The following is a 17,582-nucleotide window of genomic DNA, read 5'->3' as shown; positions in this document are numbered from 1 at the left end:
TCCAAATATTATTGTGTGGTTATTTAAGTCTCTTTATAGGTCTCTAAAGAACTTGCTTTATGAATCTGGGTGCTCCTGTATTGGATGAATATTTCTTTAGGAAAGTTACGTCTTGTTAAATTAAAACTTTTATGTTTATTTAATGTCCTTTTTTTAACCCTTGTTGGTTTAAAGTCTGTTTTGTGTGAAATTAGAATAGCAGCTTATGCTTTTTTCTGTATTCCATTCACTTGGCAGATTTTAATCCATCCCCTTACTTTGAGCCTACGGGTCTCTTGAAGAGAGCATAATGTTGGGTCCTGCTTCTTTATTCACTAGACATTCTGTGCCTTTTAATTGGGGCATTTAGCCCATTCAATTCCAGGTGAATATTGATATGTGCAGGTTTCAGGAACACTTCACGAATTTGTATGTCATACTTTCACACGGGCCATGGTAATCTTCTCTGTACCATTCCAATTTTAGTACATGTGCTGCCAAAGTGAGCACTACATATTTACTAAGATGGCATTTTAATTATGGGAATTAGAAACTATAGATTAGTGAGAAGAAGAAAAAAGTGGCAGCAATCTCAATTCTCAGAGATAATAATTATTGTCCCATTAGTGTAGTGCCTTCAAACTTTTTAAACTGATTTTTAATGTCACACCTCCCTCCACAAAGTAACAACACATCATGAATATTTTTCCCAGATTCATTAGGGTTTTTGTTAACTTTATTTATTATTATTATTATTATTATTATTATTATTATTATTATTTTGAGAAGGAGTCTCGCTCTGTCACCCAGCCTGGAGTGCAGTGGTGCGGTCTCGGCTCACTGCAAGCTCCGCCTCCCAGGTTCACACCATTCTCCTGCCTCAGCCTCCGAGTAGCTGAGACTACAGGTGCCCGCCACCATGCCCGGCTAATTTTTTGTATTTTTAGTAGAGACGGGGTTTCACCATGTTAGTCAGGATGGTCTCGATCTCCTGACCTCGTGATCCGCCCGCCTGGGCCTCCCAAAGTGCTAGGATTACAGGCATGAGCCACTGCGCCCGGCCCCTTTTTGAACTTAAGGGGTACATGTGCAGGATGTGCAGGTTTGTCACATAGGTAAACATGTGTCATGGGAGTTTGTTGTCAGTAGGTTTTTTTTTCCTGATCCTCTCCCACCTTTCACCCCCCACCTTCTAATAGGCCCCAGTGTGCATTGTTCCCTTCTATGTGTTCATGTGTTCTCATAATTTAGGTCCCACTTATAAGTGAGAACATGCGGTATTGGGTTTACTGTTCCTGTGTTAGCTTGCTAAGGATAATAGCCTGCAGCTCCATCCATGTTCCCACAAAAGGCATAACCTCCTTCTTTTTTTATGGATGCATAGTATTCCATGGTGTATATATACCACATTTTCTTTATCCAGTCTATTATTGATGTGCATTTAGGCTGATTCCATGTCTTTGCTATTGTGAATAGTGCTGCAAAGAACATATGCATGCACATGTCTATATAATAGAATGATTTATATTCCTTTGGGTATATCCCAGTAATGCGATTGCTGGGTCAAACAATATTTCTTTCTGTAGGTCTTTGGGGAATTGCCACACTGCCTTCCACAATGGTTGAACTAATATACCCTCCCACCAACAGTGTAAAAGCATTTCTTTTTCTATATAACCTGTCAGCGACTGTTACTTTTCGACTTCTTACTGGTGTGAGATGGTATCTCATTGTGGTTTTGATTTGCATTTATCTAATGAATAGCCATGTTGAGCTTTTTTTCATATGATTGTTGGCCACATGTATGTCTTCTTTTGAAAACTGTCTGTTCCTGTACTTTCCCCACTTTTTAATGGAGTGGTTTCTTTTTTCTTATAAATTTTCTGAAATTTCTTATAGACATTTGATATTAGATCTGTGTCAGATGCATAGTGTAAAATCTTTCCCTTTCTGTAGGTCGGCTGTTTACTCTGTTGATAGTTTCTTTTGCTATGCAGAAGTTCTTTAGTCTAATTAGATCCCACTTGTTAAATTTTGCTTTTGTTGCAATTGTTTTTTTGTCTTAGTCAAGAAATTTTTGCCCTTGTCTATATCCTGAATGGCATTGCCTAGGTTTTCCTTTAGAGTTTTTATAGTTTGGGGTTTTACATTAAGTCATTAATTCATCTTGAGTTGATTTTTTTGTGTGTGGTGTAAACAAGGGGTCCAGTTTCAATTTTCTGCATATGGCTAGACAGTTCTCCCAGCAAGATTTATTGAATAGGGAATCATTTCCCCACTGCTTGTTTTTGTCAGGATTGTTGAACCTCAGATAGTTAAAAGTGTGTGGTCTTATTTCTAGGTTCTCTTTTCTGTTACAATGATATATTTGTCTATTCTTGCACAAGTAGCATGCTGTTTTGGTTACTGTAGCTCTATAGTGTAGTTTGAAGTCAGGTAGCATGATGTATCCAACCTTGTTCTTTCTGCTTAGGATTGCCTTGATGATTTGGGCTTTTTTCTTTTTTTGGTTCTATATGAATTTTAAAAGTTTTTTTCCAGTTCTATGAAGAATGTCAATGGTAGTTTAGTGCAACTATAATTGAATCTATAAATTGCTTTGGACAGTATGGCCATTTTCACGATATTGATTCTTCGTATCTATGAGCACAGAATGCTTTTCCATTTGTGTCATCTCTGATATTTTTAAGCAGTGGTTTGTATTTCTCCTTGTAGAGGTCCTTCACTTCCTTTGTGATATGGTTTGGCTCTGTGTCTTCATCCAAATCTTATCTCAAATTGTAATCCCCAGGAATTGAGGGAAGGACCTGGTGGGACGTGATTGGATCATGGGGTCAGTTTCCCCCATGCTGTTCTCATGATAGTGAGGTAGTTCTCACAAAATCTGATGGTGTAAAAGTGGCAGTTTCCCCTGAACACTCTCTCTCCCCTGCCAACATGTAAGATGTGCCTTGCTTCCCCTTCACATTCTGCCACTATTGTAAATGTCCTGAGGTCTCCTCAGCCATGCAGAATTGTGAGTCAATTAAACCTCTTTTGTTTATAAATTACTCACTCTCAGGCAGTATCTTTATAGCAGTGTAAAAATGGACTAATACAGAGAATTGGTATCAACAGAGTGAGGTAGTCTGTAAAGATTACCTGAAAATGTGGAAGCGACTTTGGAACTGGGTAACAGGCACAGGTTGGAACAGTTTGGAGTGCTCAGAAGAAGACAGGAAGATGTGGGAAATTTTGGAATTTCTAGACTTGTTGAATGGTTTTTAACCAAAGTGTTGATAGTGACATGGACAATGGAGCCCAGGCTGAGGTGGCCTCAGATGGAGATGAGGAACTTACTGGGAACTGGAGTAAAGGTCACTTATGCTATTCTTTAGCAAAGAGACTGGTGGAATTTAGCCCCTGCTCTAGAGATCTGCGGAACTTTGAACTTGAGAGAGATAATTTAGGGTATCTGGCAGAATAAATGTCCAAGTAGCAAAGCATTCAAAATGTGACCTGGCTTATTTTGAAAGCCTTTGGTTATATGTGTTCATAAAGAAATGATTTGAAATTGGAACTTATGTTTAAAAGGGAAGCAGAGCATAAGGTTTGGAAAATTTGCAGCCTGACCATAAGGTAGAAAAGAAAAACCCATTTACTCGGGAGGAATTAAAGATGGCTGCACAAATTTACATATGTAAGGAGGGGCCAAATGTTAATTGCCAAGACTATGGGGAAAATGTCTCCAGGGCACATCAGAGACCTCCATGGCAGCCCCTCCCACCGTCACAGGCCTAGAGGTCTAGGAGGGAAAAATGACCTCATGGGCTGGGCCCAGCATTCTGTTGCTCTGTGCAGCTTCAGGACATGGCACCCTGTGTCCCAACCACTCCAGCTCCAGCCATGGCTAAAAGGGGCCAAGACACAGCTCAGGCCATTGCTTCAGATGGTGAAATACCCAAGCTTTGCCACCTTCCATGTGGTGTTGGGCCCGCAGGTGCACAGAAGACAAGAGTTAAGCTTTGGAAGCCTCCTCCTAGGTTTCAGAGGTTGTTCAGACATACATGGAAGTCCAGGCAGAAGTCTGCTGCAGAAGCAGAGCCCTGATGGAGAACTTCTACTAGAGAAATGCAGAGGGGAAATGTGGGTTGGAGCCCCCATACAGAGTCGCCACTGGGGCCCTCCCTAGTGAAGCTCTGAGAAGAGGGTCACCATCCTCCAGACCCCAGAATGGTAGATCCACCAACAGCTTGCAGCATGTGCTCGAAAAAGCTGCAGGCACTCCATGTCAGCCCATGAAAGCAGCTGCAGGGACTGTATCCTGCAAAACCACAGGGGTGGAGCTGCCCAAGGCCTTGGGAGCTCACCCCTTGTATCATTGTGTCCTAGTTATGAGACATGGGGTCAAAGGTGATTATTTTGGAGCTTTAAGATCTAATGAGTGCCCTGCCAGGTTTCAGATTTGCATGGGACCTGTGGCCCCTTTGTTTTGGCCAATTTCTCCCATTTGGAATGAAAACATTTGCCTAATGCTGTATCTGCATCGTATCTTGGAAGTAACTAACTTGTTTTTGATTTTACAGTCTCATAGGCAGAAGAGATTTGTCTTCTCTCAGAAGACATTTTGGACTTGGACTTTTGAGTTAATGGTGGAATGGGTTAAGACTTTGGGGGACTGTTGGGAAGGCATCATTGGTTATTGGTTAGAAATGTGAAAAGGACATGAGATTTGGGAGGGGTCAGGAGTGGCATAAGTTTTGGCTCTGTGCCCCCACCCAAATCTCAACTCAAATTGTTAATCCCTAGATGTTGAGGGAAAGACCTGATGGGGGGTGATTGCATCATGGAGGCAGTTTCCCCTATGCTGTTCTCATGATAAAGAGGGAGTTCCTTAAAGATCTGATGGTTTAAAAGTGGCAGTTTTCCCTGCATGCTCTCTCTCTCCTGCTGACATGTAAGATGTACTTTGCTTCCCCTTTGCCTTCTGCCATGATTGTAAGTTGCCAGAGGCCTCCCCAGCCATGCAGAACTGTGAGTCAATTAAACCTCTTCGTTTATAGATTAACCAGTCTCAGGTAATATAACAGTGTGAAAATAAATTAATACACCTTTTTAGCTGTATTCCTAGGTATTTTATTCTTTTTGAGACAATTAAGAATGGGAGTTCATTCATGATTTGGCTCTTGGCTTGACTGATGTTTGTGAATAGGAATGCTAGCAATTTTTCACATTGATTTTATATCCTCAGACTTTGCTAAAGTTGCTTATCACCTGAAGAAGCTGTTGGACTAAGGTGATGGGGTTTTCTAGATGTAGGATCATGCCATCTGCAAACAGGGATAATTTGATTTCCTCTCTTCCTATTTGAATAACATTTACTTATTTTTCTTGCCTAACTGCCCTAGCCAGAACGTCCATACTATGTTGAGTAGGAATGGTGAGAGAGGGCATCCTTGTCTTGTGCCAGTGTAAAGGATACCATTACATTATTTCACATTTGCTATTGTGATGTAAGATATTTTCTAATTATTTACATCAGCTATATCTTGTTTTCTTGATTCTATATTAAGCTCTCTGAAATAAGATTTATTATAATTTTTTTCATTCCCACATCAATGATACAGTGCTTTGCAGAAGCTATTTGTCAAATCTAATTGTTTGAACTGAAAGACAAACAGCACATTTTTAGCCTCTTATTTAAACCAAATAGGTCCTAATCACATGGATTAGTTTTATCTGGCTGGAAATTCAAAATGATATTTTAGGATGCTTGAGTATCCACTAATACAGTTAACTCTATTGTTTATGAGTATTAGACCTCCATGAGCTCATATTAAACAAATTACACAGAAGTTTCATGTTTAATGAAACTTAAGTACATGACGCATGTACTTGTCTTAAGAGCTATATTCCCAGATGACCCTTTGTAAAAGTAATACCTATCTATAAACTCAAAAACAATATATTAAATCGATTGTCTTTCATAGCCTTATCAATACTGGAGATAAAAATCTTCTATATCTGTTACATAAGAGTAACAATGGAATCTCATTAATTCTTTTAATTTGTGTTTTTCTGATCATATATGAAAATGGGTATTTTCTAATTATGAAGTACTCATGCAATTCTTCTGCTATTTTTTGAGGTATTTATTTCTTTATTGATTTATTTTTTATTATGAAGGGTAAATCTTTGTATTTAAACACATAAGTGTGTTTTCTGCTTTCTCACTTCTTGCTTTGGTGCCATGCTATGGAAGTCATTCCATATCCTACAATTTAAAAAATCATCACCTGAATTTTCTTAGCATATTTTGATCTTCAGTATATATTTAATATCTTTAATAAATAAATAAATAATAAAGAATAATAATTTATTTTATGGAATGAATTTATAATGTATAATGTTGGGATATAACTATCTTTATTGAAGACTAGCTACTCTCAAATGGTAGCTTGTTTTACTGAACACTAATCTTTTCCTCAATTATTTGAAATATGATCTTCATTATATGCTAAATTCAGACTCAGTATTCTGTTCTACTGTTCTATATCTACTCCTGCAATAGCATGTGTCTTTAATAAATGTAATTGTGTTATACACTTCCAAGTGAAATTTTTTTATATAATTGCAGATTCACATGCAGTTGTAAGAAATGATAAAGGTCTCATGAAACCTTTACTCAGTTTTCCCTAGCAATAATATCTTGCAAAACTATAGTCCATTATCACAACTAAGATGTTAAACTTAATACAATCCACAAATCTTATTCGGATTTCCTCAATTTTACTTGCACTCATTGTCAGTGTGTTTGTTTAGTTCTATGCAATTTTATCATATGTATGAGTTTGTGTATCCCTTAGCACTGTAGAAACACACAATAGTCTCACCACAAGGATCCCTTATGTTGCCCTTTTATACATATACTCACCTTCCACTCCCCTCCCTTCACTAACCTTTGTCAATCCCTAATTTGGGCTGCATTTATAAAATGCTGGTGAGGATGCAGATAAACTGGATCACTTATTCATTGCCAGTGGAAATGTAAAATGGTATAGCCATTCTGTAAGATATGCAGTTATCATATGACCTAGCAATTGTGTTCTTGAAGTGAAATCTCATTTTAACTCAGAGAAATGAAAACTTGTAGTCACACAAAAACCTATACACATATGTTCATAGCAGCTTTACTCATGGTAAACAAAAAATAAGCAGAAATTACTGATACATGCAACAACCTGGACAAATCTCCAGGAAAATATGCTGAGTGAAAAAAAAATTCCAAAAGATTACATATATATGATTCCATTTGTGTAAGTAATGTTTTGAAATTATAAAATGTTAGAAATGTAACACAGATATTAATAATATTTGTTGCTGCATGACCCTCAAGTTTTTCTAGAACTTTTCTGCCTATAATCATAACTTTTCATTTCAGATTAAATTATAAAATCTCTTTATCATATTTCCCAAATATTGAATTTAGGATTGAATTACTACATCAAATTCAGGAACTTGGCCTTATGATATGAAAGACTGTTGTGTGAGACTTGAATAGTACCTTGAACTCTTCAAGTGTTCCTTTATGTTGCTCAGTAGGATTCATGCATTCATTGATGGTAGTTTTGTATAGTTCTTGCTAAGTAGATTCTCAGTCACTTTATATAGATTTCCTTTCACTAACTCCCTTGATATGTTTTATATATATGGGGACCATTGATTTTTGAACATTTATTTCATAAAACTTTACACTATTCATTACACGTCAAATATGCTAGGTTTTTTCTCTTATGTTCATGATTACTGAGCCCCAGGGTTTACATATGAGTTGCATGCACACTTTTGGAAAATTAGATTTTTCTGCCTCTATTATTAAATAGTCCTTAAAACATTATTTACATGACAGATTTTTAAATATTTAATAAAATCCCTTGATTATTTAAATGTTTAATTCACATATACAGATGCTAAATTGATGTACAAAACTTTGATTGCTATTAGAGTTGAACTTCATTTTTAGTTTCTTAGAGAAGACATGGAAAATCACATCAAAGCTCTTTGGGAGATTGGAACATGGATTGTAGATTCAGACACATCTGACTAAGTATCTCACTTCTGCCACTGACCAATTATGAGACTTTGGTCAAAAGATTTAACTTTCACTGAGTCTTAGCATTTTCATTCATGAAGATAAAAGCATCTATCTTTCAGTGTTGTCATATATATTAAATGCATACAAAATATTTGGCACAGTGCCTGATATAGAGTTAGAGATCAAGAAACAGGTTATACAGTCCTATTTGTTGATTCTCTCTCTCTCTCTTTCTCTCTCTCTCTCTCTCTCTCTCCCTTTCCCTCTCTCCCTCTCTCTCTCTATATATATGTGTGTGTATGTGTATAAATATATGTGTGTGCACATATATGTAACATATATATCATATATGAAGATTTATCATAATGAACTAGACGCTGTTTTAACAGGTCTCTTCAAAGTCTGTAATATATAGTCAAAGGATATAACATATTAATTTTTTTTGTTTTAGGAAGGTTTTTAGTCTACACACAGGTCCACCAGTCAGCATCATTGAGGTTGTGTCCAGTCCAACTCCTGGCACACCATTCACACAAACTACAATGGAACACTGCCCTTTGTATCTGTGCAGTGTGCAATCAGCAGGGTCAGGATTAGGCTGATAAGGGTGATGCAATTAAATATTAACTAATACTTATTTAATATTACATACATTAAAATATTAAATATTTCAGTGTAATTTTTAAAAATGTCAATTACAAACTGTTTTTGCCTCAAGCTCTGGTATGACTGCATAGCATTGTTATTGATCCTGTGTTTACATACATTTTTAATATTTTCTTGATAACTTTTTTGCATTTTTTTACTTTAAAAAATCTTTTTAAAATATTAGGCTAAAATATTATTTATTTCAATTACTGAGATTTTTGGTGACCCCTTAAATTTTACTCCCAAGGCAAGTGCCAGACTCATCTCACCCTAGTCTCACCCCTGACAATCAGCACAACTTTGCTTGGTGAATCTAAATATGCAGCTATAAAATAATGATAATATTGATAATCCAAAACTTGCTCTTCTCTCAGGCCTTTCTCTCTCAATAAATGGCACCATGATGCACTCAGGGCAGAAACCTCAAGAGGTGTATTTAACTGATCTTTCTTCCTCTACATCGTGCATGTAATCCACACATAATGTGGATATGTATAATTCACATGTAAACTAATCTAGTAAATTCTGCAACATATATTCTACATCCACTTTTTATCACTTCCCTAATACCACTTTAATCCAAGCCTAAACTAACTTTAATCCAAGCCTAATCTTTCTTGTTTAACTCAAGAAGACTGAGATAAAATTTTATAAAATTTAGCTCAAACCATGTCATTTCTTTCATGCTTTGAAGTGACATGATTTGTGACTTGCTATACATTTAGGGCTTATTTTTTACAAATTGGCTTTTACAGTCTAGATTCCAGGTAAATATAAAAGCATCTATATTCTAATCATCCTAGTCCTAGAGTAGCTTCCCGTTCCAACAGAATAAAATTCAAATTACTATTTATGTCCTAGATCATCACAAAACCTGACTCCAGCCCAACTTCCCTTATCATTCCTTACTAGTCTCAGCCACCCTCACTCCAATCTAGCCACGGCACCCTTTTATTTGTACCTAATCTTTGAAATTCGGTATATATTTCACACCTGAGGGATATCTTAATCCATACTATTTATTTACATTTCGGGCTTAATAGCCACATATTGAGCAACAGAGGACCAAGGGGTGAAAAATTAAGCTTTTATGACAATTACTTGCAGATTTCCAGCAGAAACTCTAAGGTAAAATATTGTTTACCTGAAGAATTACTTATTTGCTTTAGAAGCAAAGCGTTAGAGACAAAAAATTAGAGAGAAATGCAACTTGAAGTATAAACTAGCATTTTGTGTTCTAATCTACATCTATAATAGCTATTAAGAGATTGCCCACCCATTAATTTGCTAAATTTATAAAGTATTTGTATTAGTCCCTTCTCATACTGCTATAAAGAGCTACCTGAGGCTGGGTAATTATGAAGAAAAGAGGTTTAATGGACTCACAGTTCCACAGGCTTAACAGGAAGCATGACTGGGGGGCCTCAGGAAACTTCCAATCAAGGCAGAAGGTGAAGGGGAAGCAAGCACTTTTTTCACATTGCAGCAAGAGAGGGAGATAGTGAAGGGGGAAGTGTCACACATTTTTAAGCCATCAGATCTCGTGAGAACTCACTCACTGTCATGAGAACAGCAAGGGGAAAATCTGCCCCCATGATCCAATTACCTTCCACCAGGTCCCTCTGACCAGTGGGGATTCCAATTGGACTTGAGATTACAGTGGGAACACAGAGCCAAACGATATCATATCATTTATGATATTCCAGGCACTTTAGAGATTAAGCACACACTCAAAATAGCCCTATGAGGTAGATATTTACTGAATTTTCCCATTTTAGAAATGAGCTTTAACAGAAGCTTAGAGTTTAAGTAGCTCATAATGGTTATGCAGCTTGTGAGAATTGTTCTTTGGCAGTGAGGCTCTGCCCACTATACACACTGCCTTCCTTCTGAAGCCATCCCTTTCCATTTTCTAACAGTTTTTACTGTTAGATACTTATTTCTTATGCTGAAGTTGATCTTGTAGTTTCTACAGTTGGTACTGGCTCTGCTTCTATCACTTTCAGAGTATGGCTAATTCCTCTCTCACATTACTGACTTTCAAGGATGTGAACACAACTATCATGTCTTTCTTAATTAATTCTCCTATATTCTAGATCATCCGTTCACAAAACAACATAGTTTTAAATAATCTCACCACCCTGGCCACCTTGTTCTGTACATGTTTCAATTTGGAATATTTTTTATAAAGATCAGTACCCATAATTGACTATCATCCTCTATATGTGGTTTGGCCAACTAAGAGTAATTTTCATGCTATTCCATCTGCCAAAAATACTTACTCCCTGAACTCATCTCTTTCTATTTGAATCTTTTACTGGTCCTTTAAAGACCTGGTTTAACTGGCAATGAAATCAGTTCTGTCCCTATAGCCTGAAATCTCCTTTAACTTCTCTAACGTCTGAGCACGGCACCTCTCTTTTGGTGTGATCATGCTCTGCTTTGTATTGTGCTTGCCATTTGAATGCTTTATCTCTCCTAGTAATGTTAGTGTATTTGAGGGAGAAAATCAACTCTTCATCTTTCTATTTTCCATAGCAAATAAAATACATCACTTTCTTATTTTTAACTGCAACTTATTTATTTTTAAATACAATTTAACATGTGTCAATTTGCTTCTTTTTAAAATAATTTACATGTGCAGAATGTGCAGGTTTGTTACATAGGTATACACGTGCCGTGGTGGGTTGCTGCACCCATCAACCTATCATCTACACTAGGTATTTCTCCAAATGCTATCCCTCCCCTAGCACCCCACCCCCAAGCAGGTCCTGGTGTGTGATGCTCCCTTCCCTGTGGCCATGTGCTCTCATTGTTCAACTCCCACTTTTGAGTGAGAACATGCGGTGTTTGGTTTTCTGTGTCTGTGTTAGTTTGCTGAGAATGATGTGGAAAGCATTTCATCCATGTCCCTGCAAAGGACATGAACTTATCCTTTTTTATGGCTGCATAGTATTCCATGCTGTGCCACATTTTCTTTATCCAGTCTATCATTGGTGGGTATTTGGATTTGTTCCAAGTCTTTGCTATTGTGAACAGTGCTGCAATAAACATATGTGTGCATACGTCTTCATAGTAGAATGATTTATAATTCTTTGGTTATATATCCAGTAATGGGATTGCTGTGTCAAATGGTATTTCTGGTTCTAGATTCTTGAGGAATCACCACACTCTTTCACAATGGTTGAACAAATTTACACGCCCACAGTGTAAAAGCATTCCTATTTCTCTGCATCCTCACCAGCACCTGTTGTTTCCAGACTTTTTAATGATTGCCATTCTAACTGGTGGGAGATGGTAACTCATTGTGGTTTTGATTTGCATTTCTCTAATGACCAGTGATGATGAGCTTTTTTTCATGTTTGCTGGCCATATAAATGTCTTCTTTTGAGAAGTGTCTCTTCATATGCTTCACCCACTTTTTGATGGCACTGTTTTTTTATTCTTGTAAATTTGTTTAAGTTCCTTGTAGATTCTGGATATTAGCCCTTTGTCAGATGGATATACTGCAAAAATTTTCTACCATTGTGTAGGTTGCCTGTTCACTCTGATGCTAGTTTCTTTTGCTGAGCAGAAGCTCTTTAGTCTAATTGGATCCCATTTGTCAATTTTAGCTTTTGTTGCCATTGCTTTTGGTGTTTTAGTCATGAAGTCTTTGCCCATGCCTATGTCCTGAATGGTATTGCCTAGGTTTTCTTCTAGGGTTTTTATGGTTTTAGGTCTTACATTTAAGTCTTTAATCCATCTTGAGTTAATTTTTGTATTAGGTGTAAGAAGGGGTCCAGTTTCAGTTTTCTGCATATGGCTAGCCAGTTTTCCCAACACCATGTATTAAATAGGGAATCCTTTCCCCATTGCTTGTTTTTGTCAGGTTTGCCAAAGATCAGATGGTTGTAGATGTGTGGCATTATTTCTGAGGCCTCTGTTCTGTTCCATTGGTCTATATATCTGTTTTGGTGCCAGTACCGTGCTGTTTTGGTTACTGTCACCTTATAGTATAGTTTGAGTCAGGTAGCACGATGCCTCCAGCTTTGTTCTTTTTGTTTAGTATTGTCTTGGCTATACAGTCTTTTTTTGGTTCCATATGAAATTTAAAGTAGTTTTTTCTAACTCTGTGAAGAAAGTCACTGATAGCTTGATGGGGATAGCATTGAATCTATAAATTACTTTCATAATATTGATTCTTCCTATCCATGAGCATGGAATTTTTTTCCATTTGTTTGTGTCCTCTCTTATTTCTTTGAGCAGTGGTTTGTAGTTCTTGAAGAGGTCCTTCACATCCCTTGTAAGTTGGATTCCTAGGTATTTTATTCTCTTTGTAGCAATTGTGAATGAGAGTTCACTCACGATTTATCTCTCTGTCTATTATTGGTGTATAGGACTGCTTGTGATTTTTGCACACTGGTTTTGTATCCTGAGACTTTGCTGAAGTTGCTTATCAGCTTAAGGAGATTTTGGGCTGAGATAATGGGGTTTTCTAAATACACAATCATGTCATCTGCAAACAGAAACAATTTTACTTCCTCACTTCCTATTTGAATACTCTTTCTTTCTTTCTCTTGCCTGATTGCCCTGGCCAGAACTTCCAAAACTATGTTGAACAGGAGTGGTGAGAGAGGGCATCCTTGTCTTGTGCCGGTTTTCAAAGGGAATGCTTCCAGCTTTTGCCTATTCAGTATGATATTGGCTGCGGGTTTGTCATAAATAGCTCTTATTATTTTGAGATAACGTTTCATTGATACCTAGTTTATTGATAGTTTTTAGCATGAAGCGGTGTTGAATTTTAACAAAGGCCTTTTCTGCATCTACTGAGATAATAATGTGGTTTTTGTTATTGGTTCTGTTTATGTGATGGATTATGTTCATTGATTTGCATATATTGCACCAGCCTTGCATCCCAGGGATGAAACAGACTTGATTATGCTGGATAAGCTTTTTGGTGTGCTGCTGGATTTGGTTTGCCAGTATTTTATTGAGGATTTTCGCATCAATGTTCATCAGGGATATTGGCCTTATGAGAATTCTTATAAGATAATCCATTCTCAGTACATATGGTAGCTCAGATAATTGATTCTTTAGCACTCTTCCAAGTATCTGACACATGATAGAACCTTATGAAATATTTATTCACTTACAGAATAAAGCTAATAATTTTATATTCAGCATATTTAAGTGATACAAATTTAATATTTGAAAAGTCCTGTTCCTCATAACAAACACTACATGTTTTATTAAAACATATTCTCGGCCATTTGGATTCTTCCCCATGATATCTAATAACTGTGGAAACATCTGAGTCACTTAAATATTCCCCTTACAATAAAATATTTTTAATTATATAAACACCACCTCAAGATTTCTGTAACTATATATAAAACAAAATCTAATACATTTATAAAGACATTTGCAAAATCCCTGGAGTTAAGGGATACTTTATGCACAAAGAACTAAAGAAAATATACATGTAGACACTTACTGTAACATGAGTAGCATTCAGTTATTATCACTTACAGTTACAGCCGGAAGATGAAAAAGAAGCACTTTATCATTTTGGATTTAGACCTCTGATGTCAAAGCAAATGACAGAGTCAGAATCTGACTGTGCTGATAAGTTTGTTGTAGTTTATCTTTAAACAAAATTGGACACTTTCTCAACATTGACAGTTTACTACTGGGAGAAAGAAAAACATGAAGTTTAAAAGTTTCAATCGCAATCTTTTTTTGTTATATTTTTACATTAAAAGATTGACAACACAAAAGCCAAACCTGGCATCACTCTCTCGCATCCATGTGTTTTTATGTGTTTTCTATTGTTATGTTCAAACAGTGGTACATAGTTTGGAAGACATTATGATCATTCCTCAGCATAGTACTTTGCAGTAATATATAATTAACTACATATTTTTGAGATCCCTAATGTTCACTTGCTTTGCCAAAAGCCACGGTAAAGCTAGAATTAAACCCATTTAGGAGAGTCTTGAAAGGGAGGGGTGTACAGCAAAGAACTCCTAAGAAATCCAGCTCTAGAGTTTAGCTCTTGCTTTGAAGCACAGGTCACCTAAACTCAGTGAAATCGAAGTCCTGTGGTAGTGACCTGAGAGTTCTGTGCTCTGGGCCTTGTGAGGAGCATTAGCACATTTTGAGACTGCACACTCTGAAGTGTGAACAGTCCCAGAAATGGGAGCCAGGAAATTTGCATATAGAGTGAAGATTCCATTGTCTGAGTGGAAGCCACTCTTGCTTTGCTTCAACCCCTGTAACAATCAGTCCAGCCAACTGTTTACATGATCTCCGTTATGTTAGTGTTGGCTAGGGAATGGTTGTTGCAAAGAGATTTTCTTTCAGCTAATGCTCTGGGGAACCGTGGGAGTTCACCAAGTTGACAGTTAAACAAGCCAGCCTTCTCTTTCCAAGAAACAAGAGAGTGACTCATGGGCTGTTGAGGTATATATGACACTGAGCCAGGATATGTAGCCTGGACCCCAACTCATCAAGTACAGTTCCCAAGTGAGGGAGAAGGCAAAGCAGAACAGATAAGACTGGAAAAGAGAAAAAAGAAAGTCAAAATTATAGTGTGTGAGTGTACAATGTTTTATATATTCCTTTGCAGATAAATAGGGCCTCACTGATTGTTTCAAATAGGTCTCCTTTCTAGACTCATCATTTTCTTATTAGGATCTACTTCTTAACCTATTGGGAGTGGGAGGAACTATACCTTTAAAAGCTAAAAGGCTACAGGTTTAGGAAATGGCATATGATTACCATTACCTACAAGACTGTCTTCAGTACATAGCACTGCTGTTATAAAATCAAAATTATGAGCCCAGGTTAATGCAACTGATTATAACATGAATTCAGACACATCAGGATAAATCTCATTCTTCAAAATATAACAGTTAAATATAGGAAAGGTATTCAAGCAGCAACCATGCAAATCTCCTCTGGAATTTATGTGATTGTTTTTTTCAGGTGAGCTTCTCTGTTTTTTTTTTTTAATAAGTGTTTATTATATTTTAAGTTCTAGGGTACATGTGCACAACGTGCAGGTTTGTTACACATGTATGCATGTGCCATGTTGGTGTGCTGCACCCATTAACTCATCATTTACATTAGGTATATCTCCTAATGCTATCCCTCCCCCCTCCCCCCACCCCACAACAGGCCCCGGTGTGTGATGTTCCCCATCCTGTGTCCAAGTGTTCTCATTGTTCAATTCCCACTTATGAGTGAGAACATGCAGTTTTTGTTTTTTTTTGTCCTTGCGATAGTTTGCTGAGAATGATGGTTTCCAGCTTCATCCATGTCCCTACAAAGGACATGAAGTCATCCTTTTTTATGGCTGCATAGTATTCCATGGTGTATGTGTGCCACATTTTCTTAATCCAGTCTATCATTGTTGGACTTTTGGGTTGGTTCCAAGTCTTTGCTATTGTGAATAGTGCCGCAATAAACATACGTGTGCATGTGTCTTTATAGCAGCATGATTTATAATCCTCTGGGTATATACCCAGTAATGGGATGGCTGAGTCAAATGGTATTTCTAGTTCTAGATCCCTGAGGAATCACCACACTGCCTTCCACAATGGTTGAACTACTTTACAGTCCCACCAACAGTGTAAAAGTGTTCCTATTTCTCCACATCCTCTCCAGCACCTGTTGTTTCCTGACTTTTTAATGATCACCATTCTAACTGGTGTGAGATGGTATCTCATTGTGGTTTTGATTTGCATTTCTCTGATGGTCAGTGATGATGAGCATTTTTTTCATGTGTCTGTTGGCTGCATAAATGTCTTCTTTTGAGAAATGTCTGTTCATATCCTTCGCCCACTTTGTGATAGGGTTGTTTGTTTTTTTCTTGTAAATTTGTTTGAGTTCTTTGTAGATTCTGGATATTAGCCCTTTGTCAGATGAGTAGATTACAAAAATTTTCTCCCATTCTGTAGGTTCCCTGTTCACTCTGATGGTAAAGGTTTAAGTTTGACATGGTCTGCCAGGAATAAGGCCCAATTACATAGCATATATCAATCTCAGTAGTTTCAGGGGTAATTGATGGTAATAATGAGTTAGACAGTATCATATCAGCCCTGAAGTTATCAAGGTGTTTTCTTTGTTCAGACTTGAAGATTTGTCTTCTAGTCATATGATCCAACAAAATATAGTAGCTAATGCAGAGGTTAAGAGTTTAACAATTCAAAAAACTTGAATCTAAATATAAGAATGCACTTTGCACCATGTACTGCAAATTTAACCTCCAAAATTGATATCGAGGCTTGAACTAGTAAATATATTGGACATCAAATGTAGAGAACAAATTCTTTGGACAGGCAGGCAAAAAACATCAAGCATCTATGTGTTGAGAAAATTCAGGCTGTCCACAGACTTTGCAAGAGTAACATTTATTGCAAGAGAACCTACAAGACCCTCAAAGGAAATTGCCTTAGTCCCTTTAGGATCCTAAAAGAGAGTGCCATACTTGTTGGTTTATAAACAATAGGAATTTATGTCCCAAAGTTCTAGAGGTTGCCAAGTCTAAGATCAACGTGTGATCAGATTCATTTTTTGGTGAGGCCTCTCCTCTTGGTTCATAGACAGTACCTTCTTGCTGTGTTTTCATATAGCAGAAGGAACAGGGGAGCTTTCTGGGGCCGTTTTTTAGAAGGGCACTAATCCCATTCATGAGGGTTTTACCCTTGTGACCTAACTACCTCCTGAACACCCTACATCCTAATACCATCACATCAGGGATTAGGTTTCAACATATGAAGTTTGAGGAGGCACCAACATTCTGTTAATGGTAGAAGTAGATGTGAGATTTATATCTAATCAAGTTGTCATGCTAGTATAAATACTGCATGCAGAGAATTTTGCATATGTAATATCC

General features: G+C 37.1%; 1 non-coding gene across 1 annotated transcript; it reads right to left on the bottom strand.

Moving 5' to 3' along the window:
• Positions 1-382: 382 nt before the first annotated feature.
• LOC112209601 (U6 spliceosomal RNA) lies at positions 383-489 on the bottom strand. Its single transcript, XR_002944435.1, has one exon. It is a non-coding gene; the product is annotated as a U6 spliceosomal RNA (small nuclear RNA).
• Positions 490-17,582: the final 17,093 nt, after the last annotated feature.

The sequence above is a fragment of the Pan troglodytes genome, chromosome 5 (genome assembly GCF_028858775.2).
Source record: "Pan troglodytes isolate AG18354 chromosome 5, NHGRI_mPanTro3-v2.0_pri, whole genome shotgun sequence".
NCBI lineage: Eukaryota > Metazoa > Chordata > Mammalia > Primates > Hominidae > Pan > Pan troglodytes.
The sequence above is the reverse complement of the archived record's forward strand: the minus strand, read 5'-3'. Positions and strand labels throughout refer to the sequence as shown.